The sequence below is a fragment of the Colias eurytheme genome, chromosome 17, assembly GCF_061535395.1.
Source record: "Colias eurytheme isolate Ceu_HAF_F1 chromosome 17, ilColEury1 Martin Lab GWU primary, whole genome shotgun sequence".
In the NCBI taxonomy this organism is placed as follows: domain Eukaryota; kingdom Metazoa; phylum Arthropoda; class Insecta; order Lepidoptera; family Pieridae; genus Colias; species Colias eurytheme.
In genome coordinates, this window is record NC_142996.1 from 4009308 (window position 1) to 4031930 (window position 22623).

The 22623-nt window shown below is 34.4% G+C and overlaps 1 pseudogene; it reads right to left on the bottom strand.

Annotated features, from left to right (window-relative positions):
• Positions 1–5666: 5666 nt before the first annotated feature.
• On the bottom strand, positions 5667–14520 carry LOC149901156 (uncharacterized; annotated as a pseudogene).
• Positions 14521–22623: the final 8103 nt, after the last annotated feature.

Here is a 22623-nt window from a genome sequence, read left to right on the forward strand (position 1 = left end):
CCTTTTTCTCACAGTCGGTTTACTATTGTTAACGTTTTAACATACATTTTCTTCTCTTTCCATGCCACAACTACAAAAATTGTTGAAAATCATGTTTCTCTTCTGCTACTTAGTTTACAATGGCACCTAGATTTTAAAGCTTTTTCCTTTTTGATTTTATCGTAATCCCATGAATCTTATTTTTTCTTCCCGTAGTATTGCATACCCCTTTCTAGTAATTTTTTCGCAGTGCTTCTCTTCCAATTATATTTCTTCCAATATGTCACTTTTCTTAGATCTCTTACGTTTTGGAGTGTCATCTGACTATTTCGGTTCTCTAACAATAGATTCATCCAAATTTTCTAATACTTACACAACAATGGAGAATGATAAGCTAAAGAAGGGTCAAATAAATTGGTTACTAGACAGTGGATGCCCAGACCATATTATTAATAAGTACTTCAATTCCTATGAGATATCTTCCGCACACTTTTTTTATATACTTTTAATGGCAACAGGGGTGACGCATCACCTTTATTTTTAAACTCAAATAAAACAGCAATTTGTAAGAAAACGAAAGTTATTTATTATGAGATCAATCACTTATACAATTATTAATGACATGAAAAAAATATTAATTATGGCAACCTTAATTTGTTTTTTTTTGGGTTCAATGCAGTTCAAGCAAATATCCTTACGGTGTTCAGTGCAAGCGGGCTGAAGACATTTTGTGCAAAAAGTTTTTACTTTTTTGTCCCATTTTCTTGGGCATAGTGCACATCTTGCTTGTTTTTGCAATTTTACAGGGGGCTCACCTTCAGGAGTTTCCTGGTTTATATTTAGAATATCACGTAAAGTGACTCCTAATTCTCGCAGCATTATATCCATAATGGAGAAAAATATTTTTTGACTACTTGGTGCAATATGTAAATGAGGTACATAACTTGATAGGAAAAATGATAAAGGAACTGCGATGTGATAATGGGAAGGAATGCACGAATGCAAGAGTTTTTCAGTTCGCAAAAGAGAAAGGAATTATAATAAAACCCTGTCCAGAATATGTTCATCAAATAAATGGAACAGCAGAGAGATACAATTGTACATTAATGAATATGGGTAAATGTCTTTTATCAGTAGCAAAGGTAGAAAGAAGATGGTGGCCAGAAATAATTAAAACGGCTTCTCATCTTAAGAACAGAACTTTGATACTATTGAAAGGAAAACAGTTGTGAGTGTCGTCGAGTGTCAAATCGTGTTAACCTGTGCTGAAAATGTCTATCGGTGCAAAGTCGGCGTTGCCAAATACCAGTTTATTGATTGGCCATATTCCAGGTTTGGAAAAACCACCTATGATATTCTTTGGTGTAAATGATTCCAAATATGCTAATTTTGACAGTTCAGCAATTTTGTATAATATGGTCAAAGTTTTTCCAACATTTTGAATGTGCCAGTCGTTGAAAGCTATTTTCAATTTGCCTTTGAAGGGTCTGAACAAACTGACATCGAGCGGTTGCAATTTGTGGGACATGTGTGACAGACTCAAATATACAATACCGTTGTCACGACAGTAGTTAACAGCTTCTATTGAAATGTAAGATTCGTGATTGTCACAAATGATTAGAATTGGGTTATCCGTAATCCTTATTGCTCGAAGTAAGGCGTTGAATGTGTTTCAAAACTCTTATAAACGATTCTGGTGTCATCCAGCCGCTTCTGTTTGCCAACCCTAGACTTCTATCAGGTGCACCACTGAGGAAGTGATTTTTGTAGTGAACTCTTGGAAAGACATAAGCTGGAGGAAGAGAAGAACCAGTTGCAGTAATAATACCACAGAAAGTAACTATCGCGTTCTGCAGAAACTATTTGTCTTACTTGTCTTTGTTTTCTTCCAGCAATAACTTTAGGAGTGGAAAGGACTGTGCTTATGCCTGTTTCGTCTAAGTTTATTATTCGATCAGGTGTAAAATTGTCTCATTATACGTTCGTAATTATTATGAAATTGAGCTACAGCAGCTTTATTGAAAGCAAAGCTTCTTGCTTCGCTTGTGTTTGCTGAGTTTCTCTTCCTGAATCCAGCTGCCCAATCTTTCCCAGCGCATTTGTTTTTTTTTTTCAGGATTTTGGATAATTACACCCTGAGGATTCTGCGTACTGTTTCAATGTAAGGCCGTAGTGTATTTTACTGCAATTCAATAAATATTGAGTCAATGCCTTTTCTTGTTCGGTTGTAAAAACTTGTGCAACGGTATACTTGGAACCATAGAGTGGTTGCTGACCCAGAATTATTCGGACACTGAACAATACATAGTTCAAATAAAAATTTAGCAAACGCAACCACTATGGCCACTACATCCACTCACGCGCTTACACACTCATTCACACATACATTCACACACACACACACGCACACTCATAAATACACACACGATCACACATGCATACAAACACGCACACTCATTCAAACACGCACGCACAACATATGAGTATATCTACTAAACTTGAGTTAAAATGTAGATATAATTTAAATTTTATTTTGTATAATTTTGTATAAAAAATAGCTAAATTACCTAAATCATTATTGAAGTTAATATAATGCTATAGTTTTGTTATTATTGTGTCATTAAGGAAGGTGAACCCCAAAATACAGGCTGTCCTAGTTTGGGGTCCAAATGTTACATGTTTGTACCTAACCCACAAATTTATCAATAAATTATTTTTATTTTATTTTTAACGTGATAACGTTTTTAAAATCGTTTTAGTCGGGTGACATGTTCAGAAACTTGTGTCACACCAAAACCTCACGAGCGCGATCGCAGGTATTACGTGAGAGGGACGGACCGATCTCCCGTCTCATCTCGAGCGCTGCCACCAATAAGACGTTATCACGTAAACATCTCGATCGTAAACCTACTTTACAAACAACCAATTTTTTTTATTTTTATAGATGTTCGATGAAGTAGCTGTAGCAGTGTGTGATGATAAAGCTGCAGTAGTAGTGTGTGATGAAGATGATGCTATTTGTGCCATCTCCATAGTTGGTGCCATTTGTGGTGAAGATGGACCTGCTTGTGATTAAGAAGATTCTGCTTGTAATGAAGAGGATGCTTCATTTGTAGGTAATGTTCTGGTAGCTTCAAATGATTTTCTGGCCTTTTCTATGCGATGTTGTAGGGTTGCAGTTTTGATGCCATATTTGTCGGCTCTTTGCGTATAGATAAAGTCTTCAACAAAATTTCACGTATTTCATCTTCAATGTTTTCTTCATTGATATTATTTCTATTGGTTTTGGGTTTGTACGTAGAGATGCCAGATATGTTCAAAGAAAAAAACCGGACAAGTTTTAACTTTTTAACGTTTTTTATACAGGGTTAGTTTTCAATGACCAGCCAAAATTTAAAATTAATATCTAGATATTAAACCAAAGGTACATTTGAAATATTATTGTCGAATAAATAAAAAAATAATAATAGCATTCATTTGAAAATGTCTTATAAATTTCTTAAATCGTAAACACGCGATAAGCTTATTGAGAATCAATGCACTTGTGTGCGTGCGCGCATCGCGAAATTTATGTGTGTGCTAACTTCTACCTATCTAGGTTGTTGGACTGAATTGTGCTTTTGTAATGTCCACACGTTCGCTTTTTAGTGGTGGACAGGAATGAAATCTAATTAAAAAAAAACGTTTTTTTTTCATTCGATCGAAAATGTTATCGATTCTGAACCATTTCTGAAAATTTGGCCGGTCATTGAAAACTAACCCTGTATATTTAGAACTCGACCTGACTGACTACTTATTGCCTGAGATGGCATCTTTAAATTCAGTGCAACTAACATTTATATTCCTTACTAGCGGTCCGCCCCGGCTTCGCCCGTGGTACATATTTTCGTTTTCTCTATATAAAAACCATCCTCGTACTTCAAGGAATATAATAAAAAAAGAATTATCGAAATCGGTTCAGCCGTTCTCGAGTTATGCGCTTACCAACACATTTTGCGATTCATTTTTATATATAAGATTTATAGTCCTTAGCGTATTGAATGGAATCCACGCTTATATGACTCTCGTGATTGTCAAATATAATGAGGCATGGTCTCCTTGGAAGATCAAACATGTTTCTGAAAATGTTTCATAAATTCCACAAAGGTAGCAACAGTCATCCAGCCGCTGGGATTTCTAACACCACTGGTGCCTGGAGGAGCATTATCTAGCATTCTAGCTCGTCAGTTTTTTCTGGGCAAAAAAGGTGTCAAATGGTTTCCAATGGCATTAATTGTGGAGCAAACCGTGACAAGTTCTCCTCTTTCGGCGGATGTAACTTTGAACACTTGTTTTAAGCCGCGGCAGGCTACAATTTTTTTCGGTTTATGAACCGTGGTTATACCGGTCTCGTCAACGTTATATATTTGATGTGGAAACTGGAATCTGTCCATTAGGCTTCCTAAATTTCCAAAAAATGCACCAACATTGTGCCTATTAAAGCTGGTAGCTCGTGATAGACTTGTAGCCTCTGGTTTTCTTAGCGATAACTCTTTATGACGACTCATAAAACCCCAAAACCCATCATAAGTGGCCTCTTCTTTATCTCAAACTCAAACTCTAACATTTATTTATTCAATTAGACTTCTTCGAGAAGCACTTTTGAAACGTCAATACATATTTTTAACATATACCACCGATTCCGAACAGTGAGGATACCAGTATTCTTAAAGAGATCTCTTAGTGAGTCCCTAGCACGTAAATTATATATAGAGCGTATGGCTCTTTTCTGTAATATATATGTATATAGTTTTTATATCTGCAGCCCTGCCCCATAGCAGAATTTTGGATCGTAAGGGCTGTCGTTATTTCTAATTTGTGAAGAACCAGCTGCAGTTTAGGTCTATTATTGAAGGAACTCGTAAGGGTATCTCTATTACTGGCCATACATAAGGAAAGCAACTTTGGGGGAGATTTTGCAGATTCATTTTCCTTTTCATTATCAGAAATATTGGGAGTCACATCGTCATCTGGAATTGGCACTGGTGCAACTGGCGCATCATTTTCTGTATTTAACATGAGGGCAGGGGAAGCAGGCGCAGTATTTTCAGCCGTTAAAGATTGATCAAGTAAAATAGACGGTGACACAGATGGTGCGGTCATAATATTTTCTGTTTCTGTTTGCACAATTTCTCTATAAGTAACGTAGGAGCTTAAAGCTTAAAGCTCTTATTCGTCATCTGTGAATATATCAGGGTTGAATGGAAAAATTCCAGTAACTGAGAAACTTTTCTGAATATTTCTAGGAGTCATTGCATTGGGGTAAGCACTGCCTAGACATCCAGCCAAATCATATATGGTTAACGGCCGCCCTGGATGACTGACCATCCAATTATCGCATGCAGTATTGTAGTATGACTTCAACGCTCCCAATACAATTCGATCCAAAGGTTGTAATTTTTGAGAGGTATGTGGTGGTATATTTAAAAGATGGATACCATTATCTTTGCAGTAGTTTATAGAGTCAATAGTAATTTGTGACTCATGGTTATCAAATATAATAAGACAAGGACTGTCCTTGGTGCATCTTAACTGCTTATTGCTTGCTTGGAAAAATTTCAGGAAAAGTTGGAAATTTGGCCCTGTCATCCATCCACTTGGATGTGGAGCTCCTTCAGTACCCGGTGGGCCACCATCTATCATTCGTTGCTGCCAATTTTTACGTGGGAATATAATAAATGGTGGCAGGTGGTTACCAATAGCATTTATAGCTCCACATACAGAAACAAGCTGCCCACGTTCTCCAGATGTGACTTTAGACACTTGTTTGAGACCTCTAAACGTTACAACTTTTTACTATCTTGAGGAATAATTTTTGAAAAGTGTACAGGTTTCATGTAGCCAGTTCTGATACTTTACATATTGAATCCAAAAAAATTGTAAGTTTTATAATCATTTATTGGGACACAATTTTTAATATTCATATTTTAGTATAGGCAGATTATGATGCAGAAAAGTTAACTTTTATGTGCGAGCAGCATTTAAACGGCTTTTTTTTTCGTAAACTAGCCCTGCTTCTGAAAATAGCCGCTCACTGTATATGGAGCTTGCTGGTGTGGAGAGATACTTTGCCGACACCTTACTTAATATGGGGTAATGCCTTCTGTTAAATCCCCACCATTTGTACGGATCGATATTTCTTGCAGCCCTAGCCGTGCTTAAGTAATGATCTAATTCAGAAGCTGCAGAATTTTTTGGTTGAGCTCTGCTGGTTGCCGCTTCGTTATCAGCAGCTTCTTCGAAACAAGACCAAAATAAATCATGAGCTTGAGATACAGTATTTTCCGAGACATTGACAAGCCCTGGTTGGCAATCTAACGAATAAGACGTTTGAGCCTGGGTTTTTGACGTTCGATCAACTTGATGAGGTGCACGAGAAGTGCCAGGATTTTCTCTATCCAGTGCAGTATCTGATATCAGGAATGTAGTATCTGGCAAAGCATTTCGGTCAACTGGATAAATACCGCTACCTCTAAAGCCAGCAAAAGCATTTGCAGGAGTGGCAGCGCGAATCCAAGCATTGCATATAAGCTTTCCTGCGTTGAGACATCTGATCTTTTTATTTCTTGGTTAAAGTAGGTTTTCAATGGCCCAAATACTGATATGTCTAAAGGTTGTAAAGCTGAAGTTGTGTGACTAGGCAAACACAATAAAATTATGTCGTTATCTGCAGCCGCTTGCAGCATATTTGGTGCACTTGAGTGTGATGAGTGACCGTCTAAAATAAGCAGAACTTTCCCGTGCGGCTTCAGAGGGATAAAATGTTCTGTTAGCCATTTATCGAAATACGAAGCATTTATATATATGCCGATTTTTTATTCATATAATATACTTTTGAGCCCATTGGAAATCCATCTTGAAATTCAGGTTTTTTATTATCTTTTATTATAAAAACTGGTGGAAGAAAATTACCAATTGCATTACAACATCCAACGATTGTCATTGTTTCACCTTTCTTGGCAGATGTGACTGAACTGAATTGACGACTTTGGCACCTTTTTTTCTATGACTTTTCTGGGTTTATTATTCAATTGGATTCCAGATTCATCCATATTGTATAATCTTTCCGGTTTGTCCAATAGACCATTTTCGGTCAAGACATCATAATCAAAATATCATAGAAGTTATTTACTTCTTCTACTCAAGCACTTGGCTCTAGCCGTGCTAGCGTGCGTAGCTCTAGTCTAAAAGAAAGCTTTGGATTTCATTCAATAATATCAATTTCAAAAAAATTTTTGAACCATGCAGCTCCAGCCATTTTGTTTTCATGGTCAAAATTATGTTTCAGCTCTAGCTTTTCAGCAAATTGGTAAGCTAACATACGTATGGATTGACTATTTGGGGGAAATCCTGCATCGCCAAGCTTTAGAATGTGCTTAATGTTTTCCTACAAAAAAAAACTACGTTAATAAATCTAGGTATTGACAACTTACAGTAATTAGTTCAATAAAAGTTTTTAAAATCTTGTATAACATGACCTTTAATACATACCCAGTGTCTGCTTCGTTGTATTTTTAGCAGCATAACGTCTTCGCAATGTTCTTGATGGAATCCCAAACTGTCGGGATATTTTGTTTATCCCCATGGTATTTCTATCCATTTCGTCGAAAGCTGACTGCAATTGTTCTGTAGTCCAAGAACATACTCGAGCTCGAACTCCTTTCTTTCTTTTCTATTTTCGTGGCATGGTTCTGCTACAATCACTAAAAAGTCCAAAGACAAATATATTATGTAAACACATAAAAAAGAGCTACAGAATACATAATAGTAGCTAAACGCTACAGAACGGACACTCTCCGCCTCCCGCCAAAATTAAACACTTACCTCCCCCGCACGATCAGTCTAAAAATGGCCCATATTTTTCTACAGGGACGATACGCAAAGAAGATTGACAACATTAATCAAATTGACTTAAAGTAATTTTATTATTTTGGATTTGTGATTATCGATTTTCGTAGAAAATGGTTAGATATTGTGCTGTTTACGGATGTATTTCATCAGAAAAACGCGAAATTTTTTTTACGCTAGTCAAAAATGTGCCAACCATAAAGCGTTAACACACACATTTGCAGTCTCTACAGTGTGACTGTCAAAACGATAATTTTGTATGGAGTGTCCGGGGTGTGACAGAGCACAAAAATATGTTCAAAATACACCTTAAAACATTGAGCTATTAATACTACGTATAGAGGAGACACGACGAACAAAATCTGTGCGCAAAGACTTACAAATTGAATATAATTATCAGTGAATGCTTTAACAGTCTTGGTTACAAAATTATGAAAATCTAGCTTTCCGCCTGCGGCTTCGCCCGCGTTTTCAAAGAAAAACCCGCATAGTTCCCGTTCCCGTGGGATTTCCGGGACAAAACCTAGCCTATGTTACTCGTTGATAATGTAGCTTTCGAATGGTGAAAGAATTTTTAAAATCGGTCCAGTAGTTTATGAGCCTATTCATTACAATCAAACAAACAAACAAACAAAGTTTTCCTCTTTATAATATTAGTGTAGAAGTGTAGAAAACAAAATTAAAAAAAATATATTTGAACAAATTAAAAAAAACAAAGTATACTTCTAAGTCTTGCAAAAATAATTATAAAAATAAAATCTTGATGTCATCGTTTTACCGTTGCAACTTGTTTTTCATTAATTTGTGATGAATGAGCTGATTTAGATCCATGAAAATTTTGCATGATTTTCTTGTTTTCTGCAGAGTCATCCGTTTTTACATTTGGACAAATTAAGTTATCGTGTGGTAAGATCATTAATTGTTTATCTGAAGCTTTTTCAGCTAAGTCTTTATTTATTTTGTTTTCTTTGTCGATTGCAGCGGTATCATCAAAGTCATTATCCATAAAAGTAGCATCAGAATCAGTCAGGTTTCCAATTTCATCACAGATAGTAAATATAGATGGACTTGCGGGTAACGAAACTTCTTTGGTCATTTCAGCTGTAGCACCCGAAATAACTACTTGGTCTATGTCTTGGTTGGTTCCCTTATCATATCTTGAGCTCTTTAAGTAATTACGTTGTCATTTGATGTCGTGGGCTCATTTTGATCTGTTACAGAAGAGGGCGCAAACTCAGTTTCGTCAAACAGATCATCTGCGAAGGGAAATATACCTGTTGCTCTAAACCCAGACTCGGCATTACCTATTGTGGCAACGGCGAAGAGACTAGCAACCTAAAATTGGGTTATACCTCTGCCAGGATTCAATGATTGAATGTGAGAAGTGGATGAATCAGCATCCTGTTATTTCAATGGCATACTTGGTTTTTTATTAATCTAAATAAGCCGACTTCTTTGCGCGATGGGCTGTTCTCAATGTATAGGCTTTTGCATTTGTGGTATCATCGGTTGATATGCTTGGACGAACGTCAACAGATTGCTTCGATTTTCGACAATTTTTCTTCCTTTTTGCCGATTTTACTAAAGGTTTCATTCACCCAATCTCGACCCGCCATTTTACAGGACTCGTCGAAGCGGTTTTCTATTCTATTTGCTGTTGCAAAATCATATGTAATCATATGCTAACCGTCTTAAATCATTAATTGTAATGCCAAAGAATCTATTGTCCATATCTTGGCAATGAACAGCAAATTGTGCCTCTTCATCTTTGGAAAATGTTGGTTTAAAACGACCCAAAGAAGTTGGCACGTCGTTAGATGTGTCTTTCTTGTTTTTTGGCTTTTTCTATTTGTTTTTCTGAGATGAGGGCCCGTTGAGTGCCTTTCTTATATAATTCCTCGGCATTTTTTATTCTGAAAGAGAAAATATGAATAAATATTAAAAACACCTATGAATGTTTCACCTATCGTTCAAAATACAGAAAGTTTTAACTGTCTTATTATTGAAATACCTACCTAAAATTAAAACACCTAACGTTACATAACCTTCGTTTAAAATAGCTAAAATCTAAATACCTAATGATTATTTCACCTAAATTCAAATTCATTTATTAATTGCTTGAACACGTACATTAGATGTTTTTGTATTACAAATAATTGCGTAACAGTGTTCGCCATGTGAACTGGCATGCAATATTATAGTATATTACTTATTGATACATTTACGAAATTAATTTAAGTTAATTAAATACATTGTAGTAGTCCCAATTCGATTAAATACCTAATAAAATTATGTCTAAATTATTCTAATGTCACAGTATAAATATATCAGCGTTAAAAAAAATAACAAATACATAATAATAAACCGATAATAATAATACTCATGTCTGGGTAGAGAAAAACTCATTTAAATTATAAAATGTTCCGTCAATAAGCCATTTCTTAAGTTTTTTATTAAACAATGCAATAGGTAATTCACGTATTGATTTTGATATGGCATTATAAATTTTAATAATCATAAAATGACAGCTTTTGCGATATAAAGCAGTTTTGCACATCGGCAACATTAGTGTATCTTTATCTCGGGACGGAAAAAGACTACATTCATTCGCTTTTAAAAAATAATGCGGTACTTTTAACGAAAATACCAATTTGAAAAATATATAGCGAAAATAGGGTCATAAAGTTAAGTTTTTTAAAGAGAGGTCTACAGCTCTCTAGTGGCCCAGTATCACACAAAGCTCGTATACAAGTTATGAGGGTTCAAAAAAAAACGTCGAAGCGCTTCGAGAAAAGGTAGGTAGTGCCCGTGCGCCTCGCTTGGCTCGTCTTGGCGGGGGCACTACCGTGCCCCCAGATGATGTCTAGGTTGATTGCCATAATTTCTAAAATTAATGATTTTTGTTTTACTTGTGTTCATTGTCAAATTATTAGATGTCATCCATTCCTATATTCAGAATACAAAAAATTATTAGGTATTTCGATTTTAGGTATTTTGACCGTAGGTTATTTATCGTTTGGTATTTTAATTTTAGACATTCTGATAGATGCCCGAATAAAATATTATTAAACAAATTTTAGTGGGTAAAAGTACGCGTGCGTACTTTTTAACTCGCACTCTTACCCCAGTCGACAAATGTAGGTAATAAATGATCAGAAATAACACACAAATTCATTACTTTTTAAAAATATGTATGATAATCTACATAAGAAGTAAGAACTACAGTTAATGTCCAATACAAATAAAGTAAACTTACTTGCAAAACGTTAACGGTTTAACTTCACCACATTTTTTCCTTGCTAAATTATCGAACGAATTTATTGCAGCACACGTGTTCGACGGCCTGTCGAAACGAGTATTAATTTAACGCGTAAGCGGCACGTGGGTTCGATGCGGCGACTTAAACCGCTAAATCTAGTTTTTTGAACATACACCTCAGTCCTTTCCTCCGCCGTCGGAGATCGCGCCACTGCGAACTTTTACCCGCCACGTTCTCTTACCCCGAATGACCTATGTAATGTGACTTGCACTTTAGAGGCACCAAAATGCATTGCTTGCACTTCTTCTGCCATTTTACACTCAAAGTTTTCTGAAAAGTCACAATGCACAGCAATTTCATGATCATCTAAATTTTCAATACAGGTTTTATAGCTTTTTGTTTGGTACCACATATTAAAATTGTGAATTTTAAATAATTTTAAAGATTCCTCAAATAGTTTTATTAGATCTGCAATAGTACTTTTTTTTTGTTGATTTAACAGTTCTTTTAGTTGTCAGTTCATGTCCATCGTCATTTTGCGTTCATGTCCATCGTCATTTTGCGTTAAAATTAGCCAACTGATTAAAAAGAAATTTATCATTCCTACGGCAAATTTAGTGATTAGAGAATGCTGAAAACCTATCGTGTTGGTTGGATAAGGAAAGTTTTAAGTAAGAAGTAGATCATAATGTAAAAATAATTTAATATTTTTTAAATTTACAATAGATTTTCAAAGTGGCCACCTCCAGCAGCAATACACATTCTACACCTTCGTAAGAAATTGTGTTTCAATCGTCTAAATGCTTCTCTGTTCTCCTTGACAACACGTTTGGCTTCTGTAATCTTCTGCCTCAGCTCTTGTTCACTCGAACATTCTCGGGCGTATGCTATTTCCTTGTAATAGCCCCAAATGAAAAAATCGATGGGGTTGAGGTCAGGTGAGCGTGGAGGCCATCTAATTGGTCCACTGCGTCATATCCATCTGTTGGGGTATGCTTCATTTAAATAATTTCGGACTTGTGTTGCGTAGTGACACGGTGCGCCGTCATTTTGAAACACCATAGTGCGTCTAAGTTCGAGATTCACATCTTGCAGCAACAATGGAAGTTCATTTTCCAAGAAGTTTCTGTAGGTTGCTCCATCAAGTCTAGTCGGCAATTCAAACGGACCAATTAGTTCGCCATTGAGGACACCAGACCACAAGTTAACGCTAAAACGATGTTGAAACGTTGAAGCTCTCACAGCGTGTGGATTTTCCATCGCCCACGTGTGGTAATTATGAATATTGAATATTCCAGATCGCTCAAATCTTGATTCATCTGACCATAAAACTTTATTAAAAAATCCAGGTAAAGAGTCCAATCCAAAGTAAAGAGGTTTCGTATATTAAACAACATACAAAACCTCTCTATTTGTAGTATTTACTGTTAAATATCTAGCATAACCATTGCTACTGGTGGAAAGGTTCAGCTAGATAATTAGACAGTAGCCGTTCTTAGCAAGAAATAATTTTAGGTGATGAAAAAAAACAAGTTCGATATTTTATTTATTACATTTATTAAATTTATTATGCTTTACATAATATGCTTGTGCTGCCAGTTTGATTTCATCCTCACCATCATATTTGATTTTGCCTGATAATATCCTATTGATTGTACGGCACCAACTATATATTAAAACATTAGCTACCGTGTTATTAAAATATTTTTTTAATTGATCTTCATCATAATTACAAGTAAACGGGTATTCTACCATTATATCAGCAAGCATGTAAATTTTATCCTTTATTTTGATTTTTGGAACATTTTCTTTGAGAATACCCGTTACTATTTCTTGCAATTGAATGAAACCTTTTTCCATACCTTTTGAAGGATACACAAGACAGTGGCTACTTATTTTGTATTCCTTAGATCTAATGTATGCATTTGAAGCTGTATTTTTATCACCGACCATGTCTTTTTTACAGATCTTACAATCTTTGCTTATATTTTTCAAACATTTACTGAGGACCCATCCACATACATAATTTGCCTGTCCCACATCTTTTGGATCACAGTCAATATTTATTTGAGGCACTACAATTTCTTCACCCTCATTACTCGCAGACTGAAAAAGTAGTGCCTCATCATTGGGAAAATTAGATTGTTCTTTTAAAAAGAAGTCTAATGAATGTAACTGTCATCATTTTCGCAATTACTATTGACCGAGTGTGGTGTGTTAAAATTATTTAAAAGTAATGATTTATAGGCACCCTCAAAGTGAATAGTATTGGGTGCCGTATTGCGTACACCATAACTTCTTATGTTCCCAAAGAAGTTTTCTAATGGGTCCTGATTAAAATTCCGTGTAAGCATGGCATCAAATGCATATTTTCCGGATAGTATTTTCCACAAATATTGTATACCTTCAATGGTACGGATAAAATTACTTATTGATGGTACTGTACAATCAATATAGTAGATTTGATCTTTATTATCTTTTTTACTTTTTAGAAATTTTATAGATTTTAGAATTCGCAAGGCTTCTGTCCATAATTGATGATGAGGTGAATTCTTTCTAACACAACTTTTATATATTTTGCCATTGTTGGGATAAAATGTACTTGTATTTAACGAGTCAAAAAGATTGTCCATAATTTTCGTGAATTTTATAATTTGTCGACATTCCACCGGACACACGCCTCTTCCCGTGAGGTGTTCAGCTGCCACAGCGACGCTGTGGCTGAAGATTTGCGCAGCTGTTTTCACCTTCATTTTCTTCATTTTCTCTGTGTATACATGCTCGTCTGTCAATTTTTGAAGGAGTTTCAATTCGCCTTAACTTTGATCCGCTTCGTAAACTTGTTGATAATATTGCCATTTAATGATTTTCTCCACTTGTTCCTCAAAATCAAAATACTTCATGTCTTTAGTCAAAAGATTATTTCTTACGCCTTTAATCAGATGGGGAACATCAAACAACGGAACTATTTGTTTGCCACTTACTTCTATTATACTGTGTCGCCACTCTTTGTTTTGCTGGAAGTATTTTCTTTTTGTTTCTTCAATCATTTCATTGATTGCAGCTACATTTGTGGCGCTTTGGTCACAAACTGTACACAAAACATTTAAACCTGTCCTCTGAACATACCTGATAATATTCAGGGTTATTTCCTTTAAATTACTTTTCTTTAAACAACTGGTAAAGTAATATGCCACTGGCTGTTTAAAATTTTTTCTAATACCCTTGACCAAGTATACTAGGACATGATCAGCAAAGGTTTTGCTGCCCCAAGCAAAACCTTTTAGTTTGTCTTTGGCCGCGTCGTATTGGATTTGGGGTGTTATCGACATCTCGTCGAATATTAGACAGCATAGTCGATCTTGGGGAGACAAGGCTTTCACTGTTTCCTTCATTTTTAAAAATACTGCTTTGTTCATTCCACTTTCTATCTCCACTTTTGCCAGTAATCTTTTCAAGGCTTTTGCCGAGGGTAAACAAAAATATGAAGCTAGCAATGTATAGCACTTAGGGCTTCTTTTATACATTGAAAGTGATAATACTTTCTCCTTAAATGTAAATCTTCTCCCTTTCGATTTTTTGTAGCTTTCCCTACATTGCAATTTAGTAAAAATTTTGGCAGCAAGTGTCATATTTGCTGTCACTTTTTCTAGAGCTCGGTCCATGATCATTTTCGAAGCGCTAGCAAGTCTTGTTTTGAAGTTGTGGCTCCTTTTGCGTAGTCGTTGGAGTTCTGTCTGCAGGTTTTTCAATTTTCTTCTGCTTTCTTGCAGCTGCTCCCGTATGAGAGGTGGCGCAGACTCCGTATATTTGGTTTCTGAAATAAAACATTTATATGTTAGTGACCCTGACCCTGACTGCTAAACTGGAGGTTGTGGGTTCGATTCCCACCCAGGACAAATCTTTGTGTGATGAGCATGATCATTTGTTCTGTGTCTGGGTGTTATTTTATCTAATTTATGTATGTATTTAGAAATATATAAGTATGTTTATTAGTGTTATTTATATTATTTGTTATTATTTGACCAGTACATCCTGAGCGTTGGGTAGTTTATACAAGACATTATCATCTGAATAGCTATGAAAGTTTTGCATTCTTCACAAGTAAAGCTTCATGTTTCTAGAAAAATAGCTCCAGTTCGATTTATCTACCATATTTTCAAACAAACGTGTAGGCGTAACGATTTTTCAGATATCTACACATGACATACAGGAAATTTCAAGAATTGCTACATATTCTAAAACCACATCTTACTATGGAAAATAATTCAAGATTTAGAAGGGCAATCGGACCAGAGGAAAGACTCGTTGTATGTTTGAGGTATTATTTATTGATAAGTTTTATTAAGAATTTAGAGGTAGTAATCAGGTATTGTTTAGAAAAGAACATAAAATCAACAATTAGTATTTCTTAAATACTACGTATTTCTTTAGTTCTTCATTCAACTCAGAGCTCTCATGATCATAGGATGCATTAATAATCTCGTCACTCATTATCGTTATTTGTTGTGTAGGGTGTATTGATGCCATTTCTTGTTGAGGTATCGTGCCAGTCGAAGTGGTTGGTGCAATACGCGTACGTACAGATTCAGCATTTGTCAAATGAGACACTGTAGTATTTTGTAGAGAATTCAGCGGCAACGTAAAGAGGGTCATTTCAGGGGAGTGAACCGTATCAATAGATACAGAAGTAGCCTCCTTTTCATTTAGCGTTTCCATTTCTGCATTATGCACTTATTGAAACAATTGACCTTTGATGTACAGTTGTTTCTTTTTATCAAGTCCTTGTACAGTTCTAGCCATACTCATAAAAAAATGTATTATAGGATCTTGGTTTACATTAATATTATTTTGCGCAGAATCACGTGACCGGTTTTGTTCGGCCAAATAATCTTTTAGTACTGTTGCTACACTAGTGGTAGGATTTTCTGTGGATGACGAACGACTACAAGAGCGATTTGGAGTGTATCTCGGTAGTGGCGATTCCGCTTGTTGGAAATCTTCTCCGGACTCGGAATGTGGGGAATTAACTGAAGAAGGCACTGTTCGTGCTGGTACTGATATTTTTTTTTTTTTTTTTACCTAAAATAATGAACCTAAGGTATCATTATTGAAAATTACGATCTAGCCCTTTACTATAGGCTAATGAGTAATATAAATCTAACTTAATTTGCTAGGTATAGTATGTCTAAGAATGTGTCCATTAACACTTTTCTTAATGTCTCTATTTAAGGCGAAGACACTTTGTTCATGTGTTCTTTATGAATAGCACTCACTATATTACACTGACACTTCACTAAACTAACTCAAAAGGTTTTGTCCTTTTTAGTCTTCTCACTATGTCCGTGTTGTCAAGGAGCTGGATAGCCTCGACGTTCACATGATGGTGAAGTCTGCGTTCGTGAGCTTCGGCGTTTTTTTTTAATTATGTCCGTGACGAGATCTACTTTAAGGTCCCGATGTAGGTCGTCATTTCTAATGTACCAGGGAGCATTCACGATCTCTCTCAGCACTTTATTTTGGAATCGTTGTATGATAGTGATATTACTTTGTTTGGTACAGCCCCAAAGCTGACTACCATAAGTCCACAAAGGCATAAGGACTTGTTTATACAAGAGTAATTTGTTTTGCTTTGAAAGTGTAGAATGCTTGCCAATTAGGCGAAGCTCTAGCTCCTCGCGTTTCTTTTTGACATGAGCCTTCTAGTCTACTTGATAAGTTGAAAATGGCGTAAACTAGAGATAAGGCTCTTAAAAATACGTGCGATAGCTCATTTGATTCGGAATGACGTCTAGAAAAATGTATCGGAAATGTTTATTAGCACACAAAAAATTGCAAAAGTTATAGGCAAATTAAGTTTAAAAAAAATAGGTATTTCGTTTATTGTTAATAACTCCGAAATTATTAATATTTCAGAAATTATGAAAAAAGATTCTTAGAGGAGGAAATTTCCAACGAAAAACTCCCGACTCCCGGAATTCTATCTCAATTATTTATAATTTTAATTTAACGCTGAAAATAGGCCTCCGCGCGGCATTTTTAGATAGCGCGCGCGGCTTCAAAACCGAGCACGTCACACTAATTATTTTTTTAAGGTATTAAATATTAATTTAAAAATTTAAAAAAATTATGGTGTATTCCGAACACTTCAAAGAATTTGCTCCCGTTGGAAATTTTACTTAAAGTTAATTTTTCAACAAATTAGACAAATGTTAACTAACGAAATTTTTTTGAACTTCCGGCCTTATTGCACATTAAAAAAATGTTTAAATAATTGTCGGTAAAATTTTTCACTTCGTGGAGCCCTTCATATAAATATACTTAATAAGATTGCGCCATAAAAGTTTAAAAAATGTTAATACTTTGTTTATAATAATTTTTTCAAGTTAACAAAAAACTAGAAATTTCTAGTTTTTTGATCAATTTACTTAAATTGAAAAAATTATTATAAACAAAGTAATAAAATTTTTTAAACTTTTATGGCGCGATCTTGTTAAGTATATTTATATGAAGGGCTCCACGAAGTGAAAAATTTTACCGACAATTATTTATACATTTTTTTTAATGTGCAATATGGACGGAAGTTCAAAAAAATTTCGTTAGTTAACATTTGTCTAATTTGTTGAAAAATTAACTTTAAGTAAAATTTCCAACGGGAGCAAATTCTTTGAAGTGTTCGGAATACACCATAATTTTTTTAAATTTTTTAATTAATATTTAACACCTTAAAAAAAATAATTAGTGTGACGTGCTCGGTTTTGAAGCCGCGCGCGCTATCTAAAAATGCCGCGCGGAGGCCTATTTTCAGCGTTCAATTAAAATTATAAATAATGGAGATAGAATTCCGGGAGTCGGGAGTTTTTCGTTGGAAATTTCCTCCTCTTTAAGAATCTTTTTTCAAAATTTCTGAAATGTTAATAATTTCGGAGTTATTAACAATAAACGAAATACCTATTTTTTTGAAACTTAATTTGCCTATAACTTTTGCAATTTTTTGTGTGCTAATAAACATTTCCGATACATTTTTCTAGACGTCATTCCGAATCAAATGAGCTATCGCACGTATTTTTAAGAGCCTTATCTCTAGTTTACGCCATTTTCAACTTATCAAGTAGACTATTCCAGCGAAGCTTTGCGTCTAGAGTCATACCCAGGTATTTCGCTGTATTTTGATAAGGTATTACATGATTATTTATGTATACCGGATGATAATTTGGCTTTTTGTTTGTGAAATCTATGTGAATAGATTTAGACTCATTGAGTTTTACTCTCCATTTTTTCGTCCAGTCAAAGATCGTATTAACAGCTGTCTGAACTTTTTCTACTGCTTCTTCATGAGTGTCACCTGTAGCCATTATAGCTGTGTCATCCGCAAATGTTGCAATGGTGTTGTTCTCTAACTCAGGAATATCGCAAGTGTACAACAAGTGATATATTTGAAACTCTATTTTCTTCATCGTTTATATAGGGAAAGAGGAAGCTTAGCTCTTTGTTATATTTAGGCGGTTTTATTTTGGTTGCGGCTTGACCACTTTTTGTCTTTCTTAAACTCAACGCCTTTCTATAGTTTTTCGGATTCTTGTCCATCTTTCTCTACATGCTACACCTGGGAACAATTTTTTAATAAATCAAGAAAACAGAATATAAAATACTTAAGGGGATAAAAGACGGAAGTCACTAGCGCAGCGCACGAGGTTTTAAATTTATATCTACCAAACTACAGAAGACACAAAGATTTGCTTTTGTTTGCGGATATTACACAACAGGGTGGTATTTTACCTAATATTACAAGCAGTGAAAATATCTTCGTTTAGTTATGTACTGTAAAAGTGCTAAAAGTGGCCACTTTTGGCAGATTAACAGCACATAACTATTAGTAAAGAAATTTAAAAGAAATTGTTGTTGCTAAAATACCACCCTGTTGTGTAATATCCGCAAACAAAAGAAAGACTTTGTATCTTCCATAGTTTCGTAAAAATAAATTTAAAACCTCGTGCGCTAGTGACTTCATCAGCATGCGATCAGCTTTAAGTGGTATTACGTAAGCCAAGTGACCATCAAAAGGTTGATCACTTTATTATTTAAAACTGTTGTGAAAGGAACTAGTCTTAGGAACTAGTATTGAGCAGTGTTTTGTAAATTCTCAGTGATCGACACTATAATCCGGATAATTTAAATATTAAAAATATATTATCAAGATATAGGAAGAATAAGCACGTATATGATCGTCTTATTTCAAGTGTTTCTATACTATTTTATGTAAAATAAGAAAATAATTTTTTAAGTATAAATAAATAGCCATTTTATTTTTTCCAAAAGGTTTTTAGTGGGATCCATATAATTTATAAAGTATGGCCCGTGCTTTTTTACTTGGATCTGCGGAAGAAGAAAGAAAGAGGAAAGCGTTATTAATTGAAAGGCGACGCTTGCGCGATGCTAGTGATCCTTTACAGCTGCCTGAAAGAGAATTTATTGCGAATTTTCGTTTGACAAAGGCTGGTTTTCAACTGGTGGTGGAGATCTCGGCGAAAAACAGCAGTATCGAATAAATTGAAAGTACGTTTTACAAGATTATCTTTAGGTATGATTATTTGAATTATTTGAACACGAAAATTGTAAATTAATGTTGTAATGTGTTGTAGGTTTTGGCAGCATTAAATTTTTATGCATGTGGCTCTTATCAGAGAAATGTGGGTTAATAAAATAAAATAAAAATAAAAATCATTTATTGAACAAGGTTCCTTACATCAAATTCATGGTTCAGGGTTCATCGTTTTATTGTAACATGTCCCAGCCAACATTTAGTAAATGTTTGCATGATGTTACAAATGCATTTAACACCCGAGAAGTACTCCATAAATATATCAAGTTCCCTATGACTCAAAGAGAAAAAGAAATCATAATAGCAGAGTAAGTTTAAACATTTTTGTTATAATATATATATTATGATAATAATACATTATATCAAGATTATTTATTAAATGTTATATTTTACAGCTTTAGTGAAAAATTTGGTTTTCCTGGAGTTCTTGGCTGCATTGATGGAACTCATATTGCTATAATCAGACCCACTGATCATGAAGAAACATTTCTAAATAGGAAACATTTTCATTCATTGAATGTTTTAATAGTAAGTCTTAAAATATCTGTCTTTTGTTTTTCTTTTTTTATGTGCAATTTATTACTGACCCATGGTACATATTTCGCAAAAGGTAGCCTATGTTCTTTCTCAGGGTCTAAAGATTGTCTGTGCCAAATTTCATCAAAATCGGTCCAGTAGTTTATGCGTGTAAACCATACATACATACATAATTACAAACCTTTCCTTTTTATAATATTAATAGTATAGATGACTTAGAAATCAATAAAATTAGTATTCAACATTAATTATCTGTATTTGCTTTAACATACATTAATAACTCATTTATAAATACTTAGATATACCTACATAGAATTTAATATAATAATTAATGTATATCTTTTCAGTTATGTGATTCCAAATTAAACATTATGTATGTGGATGCATCATTTGGTGGTGCAGCACATGATTCCTATGTTTGGAACCATTGCCCAATAAAGTCCCACTTGCAAAGACTGGGACATAATGAGCATTGCTGGCTCTTAGGTTTGTACACATTCTTATTCCTATTTTTTTCATTAAATACTAAATCTTCATTTAATTTCTGTGAGCATCATATTATGAAGTATGCATAGAGTATAAAATATGATACCTGTTTTTAGGTGACTTAGGATATGCACAACGGCCCTGGATGATGACACCAATATTAGGAGGACCTGGGACACCTGAAGAATACTACACAAACCTTCATTGCCGTGTCAGAAATACTGTTGAACGGTGTATAGGGGTATTAAAAGCACGTTGGCGTTGTTTGTTGGCCCATAGAGTACTTCATTATGATCCAGTTACTGCTGGTAAAATAGTGAATGCATGTGTTGTCCTGCACAACATTGAAAATATGCAGAATGCCGAAATACCCGAAATACAGGCTTCTGATGTTGGAAGTGAACAGATGTTTCAGGATTTAGGAGAGGATGCTATAGTTATACAAGATCTTACCAGAGAACAATTAGTAAAGAGACTATGGAATTCAAGAAAATGATAATATCCATACTAATTAAAATGCGAAAGTAACTGTCTGTCTGTCTGTTGCTCAATCACTCCTAAACTACTGAACCAATTTTCATGAAATTTGGTAAGGGGTATGGCGAAGCCGCGGGCGGAAACCTAGTGTTAAATAAATATTTATTGGGCTTAAAAATGTCTTAGTTTTAACTGAAAATTATTTATACTTGTATTACATATTTTCTTACTTAGATAACAGCCAGTTGCCTCAAAAGTCACTGCAGCTTTATACTGAGCTGCGCCTTTTGGTAACAGATGTTGCCGCACAGTACTTGTCTTATTTTTAGGCTCTAAGTTTTTAAATTGTGTAATTATTTTGTTTTAGTTTTAAGTTCATGTGAATTTTATTTTATATTATTAGTTTACTTTGATTTTTTTTTTCGTTTCCTCTGCCTTCTGGGTCCTGGCAGAATCATGAGTCATTAACATAATTTTATAGTTTGTTTATTTGTAATGTTCTGTGTTTTGTCATTATTTTTGTCAGTTGTTGTGTGTTTTCTGTGTTATGACTATATTTCTTGTATCATTTATAACTTATCTTATAATATTATATTGTTGATGCTCTGATATAAATGTGGTGTTGTTGTGTCAATTAGGTAATAGTTAAAACAAGGTATTTAAGAAATTAAACAAAACATTTTGATATCTAAAAAATATTTTTTATTTATTTTTAAAGAAATTTACACCTTATAAATTATATGATCTAAATAGCTATTTATGAAAAACTTAGAATAGAGTTTTAACTAATTAATAATAATAAATAATTACATTAATGTAAACTATAAAAAATAACAAGAACTATTTAAAAAATTAAGAAATAATGATAAAGATTACATGAATATAAACTATAAAAAATAAGAAAAAATCATTTTAATCTACTTATCTATATATATAATAAAACTAAGTCAATAAAATGTGCGTGCCGATAAAACTTAAAAAGGAGTCCCGACACGATAAAGGGACTTATGTGGTGTGATAGCCCTTTATCCCCCCTCGAACAAGAAAGTTCCCGTTTTAATCTAAAGGCCATGTTTTTAAAGATATAAGGGACTTTCCGACCCTTCAACTTGGAAATTAAGTGCAGTGGCGCCATCTGTTATCGAATATTTGAACTTCGGAGACTATATTACACTCCAATAGACATAGTGTATAGTCTCCATAGTTGTGAGCCATTGCAGCATGTGTAGTAGTGGCGTGAAATTTAAAATTCCGATTTCAATAAAATCTTAAATTTAAATTTTGTGTATTTATACGTCATTATTTAACGTATATTTTGGAGTTAAAGTGACATAATTTTAGTTATCCAAATTAATTCTCAAAATATTTAAAAATTTAGGTTTTTAAATTTCGCGCC